The sequence below is a fragment of the Scyliorhinus canicula genome, chromosome 10 (assembly GCF_902713615.1).
Source record: "Scyliorhinus canicula chromosome 10, sScyCan1.1, whole genome shotgun sequence".
In the NCBI taxonomy this organism is placed as follows: domain Eukaryota; kingdom Metazoa; phylum Chordata; class Chondrichthyes; order Carcharhiniformes; family Scyliorhinidae; genus Scyliorhinus; species Scyliorhinus canicula.
The window spans coordinates 182,205,263-182,220,683 of NC_052155.1; the positions used below are offsets into that span (position 1 = coordinate 182,205,263).

The 15,421-nt window shown below is 49.2% G+C and overlaps 1 long non-coding RNA gene across 1 annotated transcript; it reads left to right on the forward strand.

Annotated features, from left to right (window-relative positions):
• Positions 1-490: 490 nt before the first annotated feature.
• Positions 491-12,157, forward strand: LOC119972108. Its single transcript, XR_005462004.1, has 3 exons — positions 491-610; positions 693-787; positions 12,089-12,157. It is a non-coding gene; the product is annotated as an uncharacterized LOC119972108 (long non-coding RNA).
• The last annotated feature ends 3,264 nt before the right edge of the window (positions 12,158-15,421 follow it).

Below are 15,421 nucleotides of genomic sequence, written 5' to 3' on the forward strand. Positions count from 1 at the left end.
ATATTAGAAGGATGATGGGCAATTTTTCTTCCCCGTGTAGACTGACAGGAGCAAAGGCAAGTTATGAAGTCTGGGAAATAGTTAAAGGCAATAAGTACTTATCTACTGCAACAAAAAAAAGATTGGTTACTGGTAATCAATATAAAGCGTTTTTTTAACAGTTCCTTTTAAGGAATTGTGTATGATGTGGTGCTCTCTGCAACAATTTTTTTGCAGGCGCATCACAGTGAGGGACACTGGTTCATGTAAGGTTCACCTATTACACTGCCCTTCTACCAGCTGGAGGCTAACCAGGCTGATAACCCCAAACCGCCTCAGCACAGACCCAATGATTTTTACATCAAGCAGCCTGATGTACTGCTCTGCTGTCTACCAATCCTGTTCCACCATTGATCCATTCTTAAATGAGCCTTCCCTGCTTTGTACCATGAGCAATAATTAAAAAAGCAGCACATTGATTTTAACTAATATTATGAAGGATCTGGATGTCCACATGTTCACAATTAAATCCCAAAGACTTTAGCCATCATTCATCGTGCAACAAAGGCCGTTGATTAAAATGCAAAGGCAAGAGGGGAACAAATACCTCTGCAATTAAACGTGACAAAATGTGAGTATTTTTTCCCCCTGTTTTTATTACGAGCCTCTTTGGACTGCTGAGATTATAGGCTCTCTTTTTTCTCCCCTTGCAGACGGACACAAAATTGCGAAAGGCTGGCAAGACCGACGATGCCAGCGCCTGCTGATTGCACAGCCTCCCCGGTGCCCAATCTACCTGGCCTCGCAGGTAAACGAGAGAGTTGTTGCTCCCTGAAACATATCTCCGGTGTGTTACATGCTCCGCGGTGATCCCAATGCACCGTGCAGACCTTCTCACCTGCTCATTTTCCATTTCGTCGATGTGGAGTTTACAGGCTCTCTTTTTAAATAACAAAAAGGATGCTGGAATTTGTGCTGGGGGTTTGCAGAGCGAGTCATTGAATTTGCAGCCTGGAAATAGACTATTCAGCCCAACTGGTCTACGCTAGCAGTTACGATTCACACAAGTAACCTCTCCCCCACTTTTCGCCCAACCCTATTCACACATCCTTCTACCCCTTTAGAATTTACAGTGCAGAAGGAGGCCATTTGACACATCAAGTCTGCACCGGCCCTTGGAAAGAGCACCCAATCCAAGCCCACACCTCCACCTTATCCCCGTAACCCCACCTACCCTTTTTGGACACTAAGGGCTATTTAGCATGGCCAATCCACCTAATTTGCACATCTTTGGACTGTGAGAGGAAACCGGAGCACCCGGAGGAAACACACGCAGACACGGGGAGAACGTGCAGACTCCCCACAGACAGTGACCCAAGCCGGGAATCGAACCTGGGACCCTGGAGCTGTGAAGCAGCTGTGCTAACCGCTGTGCTACCCTGCCACCTCTTCCTCTTGTGCTTCTCCTAAATATACCAATACTGCACAGTTGTCCCATGTCTGTACAGCACAGGTTGACTGGCATCAGGAACAGTCAGAGCTGTCACATTTTAAATATGATAGATTTGAGAAGTGGATGCGTAAACTGCAGAACTTTGGCAGTAATGGTGCACCTGTCGCAGGGTGTTAGTTGGAGCTCGGCAGGGCTCCTTAGTCATGCACAGGTTAAGATCATTTTTTTTTGTCTCTTAGAACTATTTACAAATATACAGAAAAGTGTTACCAGCTGGGAGCACAAAGCTCAAGGGCAATTATGGATGGGTAATAAATGCTGGCCCAGACAGCGATGCCCACATCGGGCATGAATGAATTGTTGAAAAAAATCTATGTCACCTGTCATTTAAATAAAACATAATGTTGTCCGGCTCCAGATTTCTGTTGAGGTCAATGTTTTTCTCAACACCAAACGTGAGGGGCAATATTAGCCATCCGGCGATGCCGGAATCGCAGTCAGGCGGAGATTCGGGCGTCGGCCAACGTAACGGCATGCCCCGGCACCTCTTAGGCAACGTGAATGCATTCCCCACCCCACGTCGATGTGGGTATGCAAATCATAAAGTAACTGCCATGAGCATATCATGGCAGCACGGTAGCATAGTGGTTAGCACAATTGCTTCACAGCTCCAGGGTCCCAGGTTCGATTCCAGCTTGGGTCACTGTCTGTGCGGAGTCTGCACATCCTCCCCGTGTGTGCGTGAGTTTCCTCCGGGTGCTCCGGTTTCCTCCCACAGTCCAAAGATGTGCAGATTAGGTGGATTGGCCATGATAAATTCCCCTTAGTGTCCAAAATTGCCCTTAGTGTTGGGTGGGGTTACTGGGTTATGGGGATAGGGTGGAGGTGTTGACCTTGGGTAGGGTGCTCTTTCCAACAGCAGGTGCAGACTCGATGGGCCGAATGGCCTCCTTCTGCACTGTAAATTCTATGATAATTAACGGGCCCGATCCGGTAGTCTCCAGCCTGCCGCATTGCTCCCTCTCTGCCAGGTGGCAGTGACGTCGGCGTGGTTCACTGGTGCTATTTAAAAACGGGAACCAGGCACGGTGGCTGCTGCGGGTGAGAAAGGAGGGAAGACATGTTTCCAAAGGCGTAACCGCGGGCTGCCGGTTGGCTGCAGAGGTGTCTGCCAGGGCTGGAGGTGGGGGGAGGGGTAGCGGGGGTGACCAGGAGACAGGCCGTGGGTTTGTGTGTCCCACTGGGACTGGGGTGGTCGGGCATGGGCTGCCATTGCCTGCAAGGCAGCAACCCGGCTGTGCACTCCACTGACTGTCCACTGTGTCCCATAAATATGCAGAGCGCCACCAGCTGTATTATGGGTGCTGCTCTCCTCCCCCCACCCCCCACAGGAAGCCCCAGACACCAGCCAACAAGACAAAGGGATGTGCAAGACCCAGCACAGCCAGTGGCCACCAAATGTTGGTTCCCCTCTGTGCATTCATCCAAGGCTCTTCCCCACAGGGGGAATGGGGGGGGAGGTTGGAAAGGCGGGCGGGGGGGGGGGGGGGGGGGGGGGGGGTAGTGGTAGGGGGAAGGAGGATGGTGCATGGGACAGGGGCTGTGGAGCGCAATGCACAATCCATGTCGTCCAGGAGCAACCCCCCGGCCGTGACAGGCACAGCATGGCGAAGGACCTGGTGCGAAGGGAAAAGTGTCGGGGGGAACGGCCAGGGATGGGGCTAGGATCGGAAGGGAGGAGGGAGACATGCGGGGGCATGAGGCTGCAGTGCAGCCAGGCCTACTGCATAACCCGGTGGATCAGATTGGGGACGGGAGTACTCACCATGCTAACATGCCCCTTGACCCCATGCAGAAACTGAATTTCGGTGCACAGCCGGGTGCGGTTGGCATCTGCCAGGCTGCCGCAGCCTTGGCGGACACACTGAGGCTGCATCAGCAGGAGCTGCTCGGGGAGAACTCTGCAGAACAGGAGCCTGCCCCAGAGGAGCAGGAGCCAGCCAGTGACGATAGAGAGTCGGCTACCCAGCAGGCCGAGAAGGAGGTGGGACGGAGACATCACAAATGGCCCCATGGATACGGGCAACACCTGTCATACAAGGACCTGCCGGACCAGTCCAGCCACCACCATCTACGGCTCAGCAGAGAGACCTTGCGACATCTGCCCTGGATCACGGCACATCTGGAACAGCGGGGGTATGGGGGAGGACACCCTCTCCCGGTGACTGTCAAGATACCTCGGTGCCCTTTCGGGTGCCAAGCAGGGACCTGAGTGGGATCTTCCAGAACTCTGTGCATTAGTGCATTTGCACCATAACGGATGCCAGGTTTGCCCGGGCAGCACAATACATTACCTTCGATGTGGCCCAAAGCCACCAGGTTGCCCGGGCAGTGGGATTCGCCACCATCACCGGCATGCCCCAGGTCCAGGGGGTGATCGACGCGCGAGGGAGCGCCCTTCATTAATCAGAAGGGATTCCACTCCCTCAATGTGCAACTGGTGTGTGATCACTGGCTGCACATTGTGCACGTCTGCTACCCGCTAGACAGCGTGTACGATGCCTTTGTCCTGGCACACTCGATGGCACCCAACACCTTTGAGGCATTCCTCCGGGTGAGTGGCCGGCTCCTGGATGACATGGATTGTCCGCTGCGGTCGTGGCTGATGATGCCTATCCAGAAGATTCGGACTGATGCAGAGAACCGTTATAATGACACCCACGCAGCGACCAGAGGCATCATCGAGTGGTGCATCGATGACTGAAGGCATGGTTCAGGTGCTTGGACTGTGCTGGTGGATGTCAATTCTGGAGGACAAATCCAGCCATTCTGGAGCTGTGAGGGTGTAATTTCAAACTGACCTGAGGGTTTCTCGCTCTATTTTCTTTTTCTTGTCTTCCCACCCCCATGGAGAAAGAACGTATGAATGTTGCTGCCTTGTCATTCAGGATGACTCACTCCTTGTACTCAGCGTAGTATTCAATTATTACATGAGGGTCTTTACTATTGATGCTCACTGTGCTTGATTAGTTAGGTGTGGGTGTGGACTTCAGAAAAAGTCCATCACAGCTGTCGGAGGAACTGAAAGCTCGGGTTGGAAACCTGGGGTGGATATCATAAAGCACTGTGAAAAAAATACTGTTCCACACATAGGGCAGGATCTTCAAGCCTCGGATCAGGCAGGACGGGAAGATTTGACTCTCCAAATGTTCCTGTGCCATCCACGATGATGCCTGCCAAAGCCTAGGCTGGGAAAACCCTGCCATAAAAACTAGCGCCTTCTCTACATGCATGTACTGTGCACACACTGAGGAGCGCTCAAAGCGTCTTTCAAACCCAACTTCTCTCAACTTTGTACCTTCGTCCTTTATTAAATAAAGATACGCTCAATGAAACTCAAGTTCCCGCAGGAGAGAAAGGTCATCCCTTGGATAAATCCTGCATCATCCAATCCCTTCCTTCAACCCGTAAATGCTGCCATAATGCTGATTACTGAACCAAAATAACGCAAAGCAGAATATAGCAGAAGAATTAATTTTGGCAGCTTGTCAAAAGGACTAAGTTATGCCCTGTCAAATAATTCCAGACCGCACAGATATGATACGAGGTGACACGTCAAATGAATAATGCTGGGCGCAGTATCTATCAAAAAATTTAATTAGGAACCTTCCTTTCAACTATACTTCCATAACCCCCCTTCAAGCTTTATGATTTACCTCTGTCACAGTGTGTCTTTCTCTCCTCCAATGTACCGTGTTTCCAACGTACTAGATAGGAAGTGCCTTCAAAGGTTTCAATGCAGACGCGGAACGGTGATCTGTTTCCAAGCCAAGATGGTGAGTGGTTTGGAGGGGAACTTGCAGGTGGTAGTGTTCCATTCATCTGCTGCCCTTGTCCTTCTCGGTGGTAGAGGTCATGTGTTTGGAAGGTGGTGTTAAAGGAGCCTTGGTGAGTTGCTTCAAAATGGTGTCATGGGATATTTGACATCAATAGGAAAGGGCACATGCAGCCGTGGTCTAAAGTCCCACCCAATAAACAACAACCTGAGTTTTCAATTTCATGGAGATTCTCTGCACCTTCCCGTATGTTACCTTCCAGTCTGGTGGGCCGGACTTGTATCTGGAGGACCTGCCTCATTTCCAAAGGATTAGGTTTTTGCAAGTAGTGAAAAGGAACATGGCATGACTCACACACAGAGGGGAATTCTGAATTCAGTTGTGCTGTTTGAATTCAGTGTTGAGTTCAGACACCATTTTTGCTGCACCAATAGTCTTATCTTCACCATTTTTGCTGCACTAATAGTTTAGCTGCTGTTGTATAAAGAGTCAAAAGTATTGCTCCTTTTCACAACATCTTTACTTCACTTTAACAGATTCTGCACAAAATTCTATCTTCACATCACCTGACACAAAGGCCACCTGAAGCCTCTTTACATAATCAGTGTCAATTATTGGATACTTAACATAAATGAGACAACAAATTGGAATGTCTCTTAACCCATAACAGTCTTAGCCCACGGTGTGTGTTACAATTTTTTAGAGTAGGATTAAATGCTATTAAAGGTCTGGTGAAGTTATTTCAATCCCCCGTCTTTTAAAAACATAGGCTGCCTGTGTCAGGGAGAGTTGAACAAATTCTGTTCCAGCAATTGGATTGGCTGTTGTTTACATTACCCCAAGGACTTTCACTGTCTCATTATTTATAATGGAATGCATTCCGCAACTTATCATCCTCTCAATAGTGGTTCCTAAATTCACAGTTTGATTGACAGCTTAAAGAGGTTAGTAATAGATTATCTGACTTTGATGTGGGATCATGAATCCAATTTGTTTTAATAGGAATCAAGCACTTGAGCCTGGCAACATCTGTGGAGACAGAAAGGGTTAACATTTCAGGTCAATTAACTTTCTTCAAAACTGAAGGAAGGTGGAAATGTGATAGGCTTTGAGTGAGTGAAGGATGAGAGTGGGGAGGAAGAGCAACAGGTTTTCCATAAAGTAGAGGACAGGGAGGATTAAAGAAACAAAAGATTTGCTCGGAATGGGTGTTAATAGCGGATTCATCGAGCTTACGTTGAGCGTCATTGGAACAGTACAGCAGGCCGAGGACAGAGATGTCGGCTTGAGAGCAAGGTGGAGATTTAAAACAGCAGGCCGCAAGAAGACCAGGGTCAAGCTTGCAGTCTAAGTGGAGGAGTTGCACAAAGCACTCACCCAGTTTGTGTTTGATCCCCTCAATGAGGAGGTGACCAGGTTGTAAGCAGCGAACTCACCAAACTATATTGAAAGAAAGACACGTAAATCACTGCTTCATCTGGAAGGAGTGCCTGGGCCCCTGAATGTTGAAGGGAGAAGAGGTAAAAGGGCAGGTGTCACCTCTCTTGCCTTTGCACGGGAAGGTGCCATGAAAAGGTGACAGGGTGTTGGAAGTGATTGAGGAGTATACCATGGTATCAGGGAGGGAACAATCCATTCGGAATTCTGACAGGGGAGGGGAGGCAAAGGCCTGTTTGATGGTAGTATCATGCTGGAGGTGGCAGGAATTTCATAGAATATTTCATAGAATTAACAGTGCAGATGGAAGCCATTCGGCCCATCGAGTCTGCACCGGTTCCTGGAAAGAGCACCCTACCCAAGGTTAACACCTCCACCCTATCCCCATAACCCAGTAACCCCACCCAACACTAAGGGCAATTTTGGACACTAAGGGCAATTTATCATGGCCAATCCACCTAACCTGCACATCTTTGGACTGTGGGAGGAAACCGGAGCACTCGGAGGAAATCCACGCACACACGGGGAGGATGTGCAGACTCCGCACAGACAGTGACCCAAGCCGGAATCGAACCTGGGACCCTGGAGCCGTGAAGCAATTGTGCTATCCAAAATGCTACCATGCTGCCCAGGATGATCCCATTGGATTCAGAGATTGGTGGGTGGAAGGTGATGACAAGGTGAAACCTATACAGTTGTGAGAGGGAATGGGAGAGGTGAGAACAGGGACTGGATTCTCCGTTCCCCCAGCCCCGGGTTTCTCGTTCCCTGGGAGCAGAATTCTCTACTCCCATCACCTTTAAATGGATTTCCCATTAAAGCATCCCCACGCCACCGGGAAACCCACAGATGGATGCACTGCCAGCAGGAACAGTGAATTGCAATGGCCAGAGAATTCCGGCCCAGGTGCTTTGAAGGATTTATCCCGAGTTAAGGATTCATCAGGAAACACTTGCTCCAAGACCTGGGTACAATAATATGCATTCCCCTCCAACTGCAGAATATCAGTGAGAATCAGCAAAGTTAAGACAGGGCAGGACAGACTTCTGAAAGAGGGTTGAGGAGGGAATGGATGAACATGTTGGGGTTCATTCACCAGTGACGTTGACTGTGGTTCGGACTTTCTGCAACTGGCTCCTTCAGGCTGGAGTAATGAACATTTGCAATATCTCCTAGTTTGCCTTTTACTGTTGTGTAAGGGAAGGCACCGAGGCTCTGTGTCCAGGGAGAGATGAATACAGTTCACCTGCTCTTGCCAGAGAGATGCTGACAAAGTGAGGGTGAACCTTCACTGGGACTGCAGCCTTTCTGTGGTACAGGATGGCATTGTCTGCACACTAGCAACATCAGCTTTCATTGTAAGGGCTCTTGCTGTTGATTCCCTTTGTTCACATTTCTTTTATTTTGTCTTTATTGTCTTTGATCCATGGATCATTAATGGAAGCGTACCTTTAAGTTGAGCAGAGGGAGTAAGGAATTGAATGTCAAAATAGCGCACTGTCTTATAAAGTTTTGAAATTTGGACAGAAGATCCCAGACTTTATGGCACCGATTGGAGGGTTTTTAAAATTGTTTGGCTGGTGGCCAATGGATTAGCCAGGGACAGTATTCTGCCCAGCAACCAACATGCGATTGGTTCATGTCAGGTGGGGGTTTTCGGAGAGAATCCAGGAGAAGCTTCTGGACTGTCAAGTCGTGTGAGGTGATAATAGCAGAAGTTTTGTATTAAGGAACTACTTAAAAGAGGAAAGAGAGGTAGTGAGACAGAGTGATTTAAAGAAGGAACGCCACAACTTTGGGCAGAGGCGTTTCCCCATTATGGGTACCCCCACGTCGTAGGGAAATCCAGGGGCGTGAGTGCGCTGCCGGCCAAACGGACGATCCCGCCGAAGGCGAATCCAGCCCATGGTGTTTCCAAAGTGCCTCTCCAGGTGACGGGAACCCCACCCCCACCGTTCCACCTGACTTTGCCCCCTCTCAGTCCCCCAGCATGCTCCTTACGGACCCATTAAACCCCGTCCATTGGCTTCAAAAGCAAACCAACGGGGTTAAAGCGTTGAATGTGTGATAAGTTATGGTTTAAACGCACATTCTTTCTCTGCTGTGGTCAGGAAAACAGCCTGTCCTAAGCTCGGTCGTTAAAGAAAAGGCACAGAAATGGGTCCTTGCCGAAATTGCATTTTTGCAGAGGCCTGCAGTGCGCTGGAGGTTAAAAAGTGTGAATCGGATGAGAATAAAGGTCAGTTCAATAAACAAAAAAGAACTGCCATAGATTTTTAAACTATGCAGAGTTTTGAATTATAATTGGGTCATTAATGTTTACTAGAATATTGATGAGGCCTAATTACATCTATGGATTGTGTATCGCAAGCAACTGCAGTCACACCCGCTCGCTGTTCTGCTTCACCTCTCACAGGAGTTAATCTCAGAATGAAAATCAGACTCAGGGGAACATGGGTGAAGTAGTGATTAAGGAGCATGTGGATCCTCACAAAGCCTGGCTTTCTGAGAACACTGTCTCCTCTTCTTCTGAGGCAGACCCTCGGGATCGAGGGGCACTTGCTCCCGCTCTGGCTCGATGGGTTCCGTGACGGCGGGTAAGTCTAACGTGTGATCTGCAGACCCTTGCCACATATGGGGAAGGTGGTGCTTGAAGGGTTGGGTAGATGAGGTGTTTGGAGGTTTCTGCAACCTCTCTGACGCCTCACCGTTACGTCTGCATTTTCCTGATGAAGCCTCTCGATGTGTTCGATATCTTCCCAAATGAACCTTCTCCATTTTGGTCAGTCACAGGTCGGGTCTCCCATTAATCAGCGGGGGTGTTTGACCTCTTCAGGAATACTTTGAGGCCATCGCTAAATTTGTCCCGCTGTCTTCCTGGGAGTCTCCTGCTTTGATCAGGTTCTGAGTAGAACAGTTGCTTCGGGAGTCTGGTGTTAGGATTACAAACAGTGGGCATGAATAACCTAAATGGGAACAAATTCCCATCACAAGGGCATTTAGCATTTAGGAGCTGATTTAGTACACTGGGCTAAATCGCTGGCTTTGAAAGCAGACCAAGGCAGGCCAGCAGCACGGTTCAATTCCCGTATCAGCCTCCCCGAACAGGCGCCGGAATATGGCGACTAGGGGCTTTTCACAGTAATTTCACTTGAAGCCTACTCGTGACGATAAGCGATTTTCATTTCATTTCATTTCATTTAGCCACGTGTTTCCCAGCACTTGCAGCAGCGAGAAACACTCCGCTGTTTAAGACGCCCGCTGTTAGATAGGACGCCTCAGCGGGGAACGCTTGGCTAAGGCAGCACATCGCTCCATTTTGTGCAGAGGAGCTCTGCTCGCTGCAACTCTTCAGTGTAGCCAGAGGTCAAGATGCCATTTGTAAAGAGCATCCCAATCTCTGGAGCCCCCCGACATGACCTGCGCACCCCCCAAAAACAGACGCAGGACACCCCCGTCCTGATCACCACCGTGTGAAAAATGCCATCTTGGCAGTGCCAGCCTGGCACCTTGGCAGTCCACCTGGGCACATTGGCAGTGACAGGTTGGCACCTAGGTGGTACCAACAGTGCCAGGGTATCACCCTGTCTGAAAGGCATGCACCTGGGGTCATCCAATCCCCTGGGTGACCCCCACAAAGACCATTCCATCTGGGTCCCATTTGTGGAGAGCAGTATTGAACGGCACTCACCTGAGCTCTCCAAGGTGAAGGAGATGGATGCTATGCCACGGTACCTCGGCAAACAGCACATTACAGTGAGACTGGCTGTCTCGCTTTATTATGCAAATTTGCCAAAAAGTGACATCGCAAAGTCTTGCGAGGTCACATTAGATCTTGCGAGGCATTGCGAATTGGGGAGATCCCTGGAGCGAGGTACACAGGCTTCCATCAGGCACCCAGCAGCAGATTAGCACTAAGGTGTTGGGCAGGTTGGCTGAACCATAGAATCATAGATTCCCTACATTGCAGAAGGAGGCCATCGAGTCTGCACCAACCCATTGAAAGAGCACCATACCTAGGTCCAATCCCCCACCCTAACCCCATAACCCCACCGAACCTGCATGTCTTTGTACAGAGGGAGGAAACTGGGAGGGAACCCATGCGGGCACGGAAAGTACAAATACCGCTCAGTCACCCAAGGTCGGAATTGAACTCGGGACCCTGGCGCTGATGAGGCAGCAGCGCTAACCACTGGGGGCTTGGGAAAGGATACTGCTGTTAACTTTTTTCAAACCTTGTACTATATCGATAGCAAAAACACATTGGGTTTCACGTTTTGCTTTTTGCCCATCTCCTTCCTTCAACTTGACAGGTCCTTTTACTCATGTGCATTTTACCTGGCCTGAGTTGACTTAAATAAATTGCTTAAATAGAGAAATGGCCAATCTGTACTTGTTTGGACTCCTTGGCGCAAGGTTTCCTCTGCGCATGACGGATAACAAATTCTTACCTCCGTTTACACAGGATAAATTTATAATTTTGCTACACATGGACACACAATGGAAAATATCCCTTCGTTAATTTAGATCTGTCTTTGACTTAAGTCTTTGTACCTGAGGTGTGCATACCACTTGTGCTGTCGAACCCCCCCCCCCCCCCCCCCCCAACCTGTTCAGACGAAGAAATCCTGCTCGATAAACGTCAGTGAACTCAAAAGAAGGAGCCACCTGTGACTCAGCGGGTCGCACTTCCATCTCTGAAGATTGTTGCTACAAGCCCCAGTCTTGCACAATGCTTCGGGCTGAGACTCCAGTGCGGTACCAAGAGAGGGCCACACGGTCAAAAGCGCCGTCCTTTGGATCAAACATTAACCTCACGGGTGGACATAAAGGATGCTATAGGTCTGTTTCGAAGACGACAAGGCAATTCTCCTCAGTACCCTGCACAATATATGTATCCCTCAACCAACATCACTAAGTTGATCTGCGTCATGAATACAGTGATTTCTGTCAGCGGCAGCTGTGTGCAGGTGCGCTGCTGTGCTTTCTACATTGCACCGGTTGCTCAAAGAAAAAATATTTCATTGGCTGCAAAGGTGTCCTGGTGTTGTGGAAGGTTCAATATAACTGCACGCCTTTCGATTCTTTGAGGGAAACTATCTAAACAATCCTGAACAAGGTACGGTCCATCATAATTTACGGCTTCCAGGCCTGGCAAGTTGCAACCTGATGACTCCAGAGGACGAGAGCGAAAGCAGCATTGGTCACTGGTCCATGTCATGCATTGTATTTGTGCCATGTGGTATTGCGGAACTACACAACTGTTCTGGAGTGATTAAAAACCTCAGTTAGCGGTTGATGGCAGGGAGCAACCAGAAAGTCGGATTTTCTCCAATGAAACTCTGTCAGTTTTAATATTTGTATCTTTTTTTTTTCTGAACAGTTTGCGTCCATCTACTTAAACAAGAGCAGTGCCCCAACCATCCCCAAACTGTGGAAGTAATAAAGGAGGTGATTGACTTGAAAAATACACAATGACTTTGTGGAAGCGAAGAGTCACCAAGGACGGGATTCTTTGTTTACGCCCGCCCGGCGAATGGAAATGCCAATGGGTCTTGACATGGTCCACGTCTTGCCCATGGCGATCTTGCGGCGGGCAGGGCGGAAGGATCCAGCCCCAAGCTTGTTGCCATCCACAAGGATAGAATGCACTTTAATGTGTCCTGTGCAAGCTGAGTGTAATTGCCAACGAGTAGTGGTGGGAGCCTGCTGTACGTGCGATAAAGGCCCGCAGACATGCCCCTGATATTTCACGCTGCTTTAGCCGTTATGATGATGTGCTATGACAGCTCTCGAAAATGTCGCCCCGAGCTTTCAATTGCTCCAATTACTCCTCTAGCTCCGAGGTTCCCCGTGCAAGGGGGCAGCCCCAACGCTTTAGCGAAAAAAGCCAATAATCTTCACATAATCTGGTCCCAGAGCACCGTGTCACTCTCCTTCACCATAGCTTTTCATAATCCCCAGCATATGGTCATGTTTTGATGGACATGAAATTACATCAAGCAAGGTCATTTTAAATAACTGTCAATATCCCTGAACAGCAGCCTGATTGACACCTAAACCGAGAGCTCAGGGAATTGTCAAGTTGCTGACAGACTAGGCCTGGGAAAGCTGATCCGCAGGGAGCCAGATTAATATTGATATTAGTAAATTGTTATTGATATAGATTTGAAGGGTATTGTGCAGCTGGATGATACTGTAACTCAAGCACCACTGACAGCAAATGGCTTTCTTTGCGTTCCATGAGGGATTTTCGTGGGACATTTCTTTTCCCTCTGTGCCACGCAGCAAGGATTGCCTCATAATCAACAGCAAGGAGCTACTTGTCAACAAATTGGAGGATAAAAGCCACTGAAAGGCACGGGGCTTAACCCTTACTATTCACCAGCCAGAGCACTGGTTTGAACGGCTGACAGAGATTTTACAAAGACGCGGCCGGCTTATTTGCAGCAATCATCCCCCGGTTGAGCAAAGGGAGACGCATTTTGAAGTTTCGCTCCCATTAATCTTCAGGTATTAAAATAATTTTGTCACTGAAGGTGAAACCTATGATATATTCCTCCTAACCAGCGGCCCCCAACCCCCCTGCCCCCACCCTCCCACCCCTTCCAATCATCTCTCTGTCAACTCTGACTCAATTTCATAAATTCGAAAGCAGCCAATTGGAGCTATCCGCGCAGTGGTGCTGATTTAGAAGCCGGGGATGTCACTAAATGATTCGCTTATTATGATAGCACAATAATTGCTTCAAGGGGTATCCGACATCATCTCAATGAGATTCGCATTAATCCTGCCATTTTTCCAAGTAACGGGTTCAGGCAGAAGGCCAGGACAAAGCTTTCATAACCACTTCTGTTGATTTACGGCAATGACCATAATTATCATAGTTTATGGTTCAGAGGAAAACAGATCATCGTGATTATGGATTTTACAATTCATGTATATTACTGTATTGCAACAATGTACTGTCCTTATTCAGGGGCAGATTTTCCTGTCAATACATCAGTGAAATTAAACCCTCCAAAAGATTTGAAATGCAGTAACTTTACAAGAGGTGCGTGCAAAGCTGTATCATTTAGTGAATCCAGAAAACAGGTACTCAACCGAGGATTTTGGAAATGAAAATGAAATGAAATGAAAAATGAAATGAAAATGAAATGAAAATGAAAATCGCTTATTGTCACGAGTAGGCTTCAATGAAGTTACTGTGAAAAGCCCCTAGTCGCCACATTCCGGCGCCTGTCCGGGGAGGCTGGTATGGGAATCGAACCGTGCTGCTGGCCTGCTTGGTCTGCTTTAAAAGCCAGCGATTTATGGTCATAGAATTTATATCTGAAAGAAGTTTATTTATTATTTGGAGAGCCTCCAGACGTAGAGTCATTTAGGCCACAGAAGGTGGCTATTTGGCCCATTGAGTCCCTGCTAGCTCCCTGTGGAGCAACCCAGTCAGTCCCTTTCCCCCACTCAATCCCTGTCGACCTGCAGGTTTATTTCCTTGGCAGGCCCATCCAATTTCCGCCCTTCTCTCCTCCTTCCTCCGAGTGGCAGCAGCAGTCCATCAAACAAGCAGAGAGGGAGGCAGGCAATCGTTAAATCCAGCCTGACATTGAACTCCAGGCCAGGCCTTACCAGCAAAATGTTCTGTCTCTCTCTCTCTCTCTCCTCGCTCCCCCACATAGCTGGCGTGCTCCAGGTGCAGGGTGTTATCGGCTGCACCCACGTGGCTCTACGTTTCCCTGTGGTGGCATGGCGTGCCATTTCTGATTTGCCATGGAGACCACTCCCTCAATATCTAGATTGTCTGTGACCACAGGATGTGGATCGTACAGGTGTGTGCCTGTTTCCCGAGGATCGTCCATGCATTTTGTAGCACACGCAGATCCCAGCCGTTTTTGAAGGAAAGCAATGGCCGAAGGGATAGATCCTCTGGGACAAAGGGTACTTATTCAGGAGGTGACTAATGGCGACAGTGCAGAGGTCACAAACACCCGCTGAGACTCATAACCACGTGGCTCATGCATCAACATGTGGGCTGGTCGAACAGACGATTGGACTGCTCAAGATCCGGACCCAGTGCCTGGACTGGTCCGGGGGATCCCTCCAATACAGCCCCCACAGTGTGGCCCACATCATAGCGGTCTGCTGCGCTCTACACAACCTGGTACTGCAGCGGGGTGATCAGCTGGACCAGGAGGATATGGAGGAGCACCACATCACGACAGACGAGGAGGATGTCGAGGAGGGCGGCGAGGGGAAACCTGCATAAGAGGAGGAGGAAGGACCTCGGCGATGGCCAAGGCCTGTATTCGACGCAGGGTTAGGGCCACCCTCACTGATTCTCGGTTTGGTGAAGAACAGCGCTAGGTTTTGAAGACCTCTCTCACCATGGGAGTCTGACATTCTCTCACCATTCTGGTGCCTGCTGCTGGTCCTCGTGATGATGACTACGTTCATAGGTAGGGCGTGAAAGCCGGAAGCTGCAGGAGAATGTTGATGACTTGCAGTGCGGACAGAGCGATGCTCCTCTTATCCCCTGCGACCGTCGGACTCCTGCCTGACAGAGAACTGAGCGTGACCTGCCACTGGACGGGGTGTTCTAGCAGCCCAGGGAGGCTGAATGACACATCTCAGCTGCTACTACCTCCTCAGAGGCCAGGGGTCCGTGTGTTTTTCTCCATCTACTAATGAGGTGGACAGACTCCTAATACATTTTCAG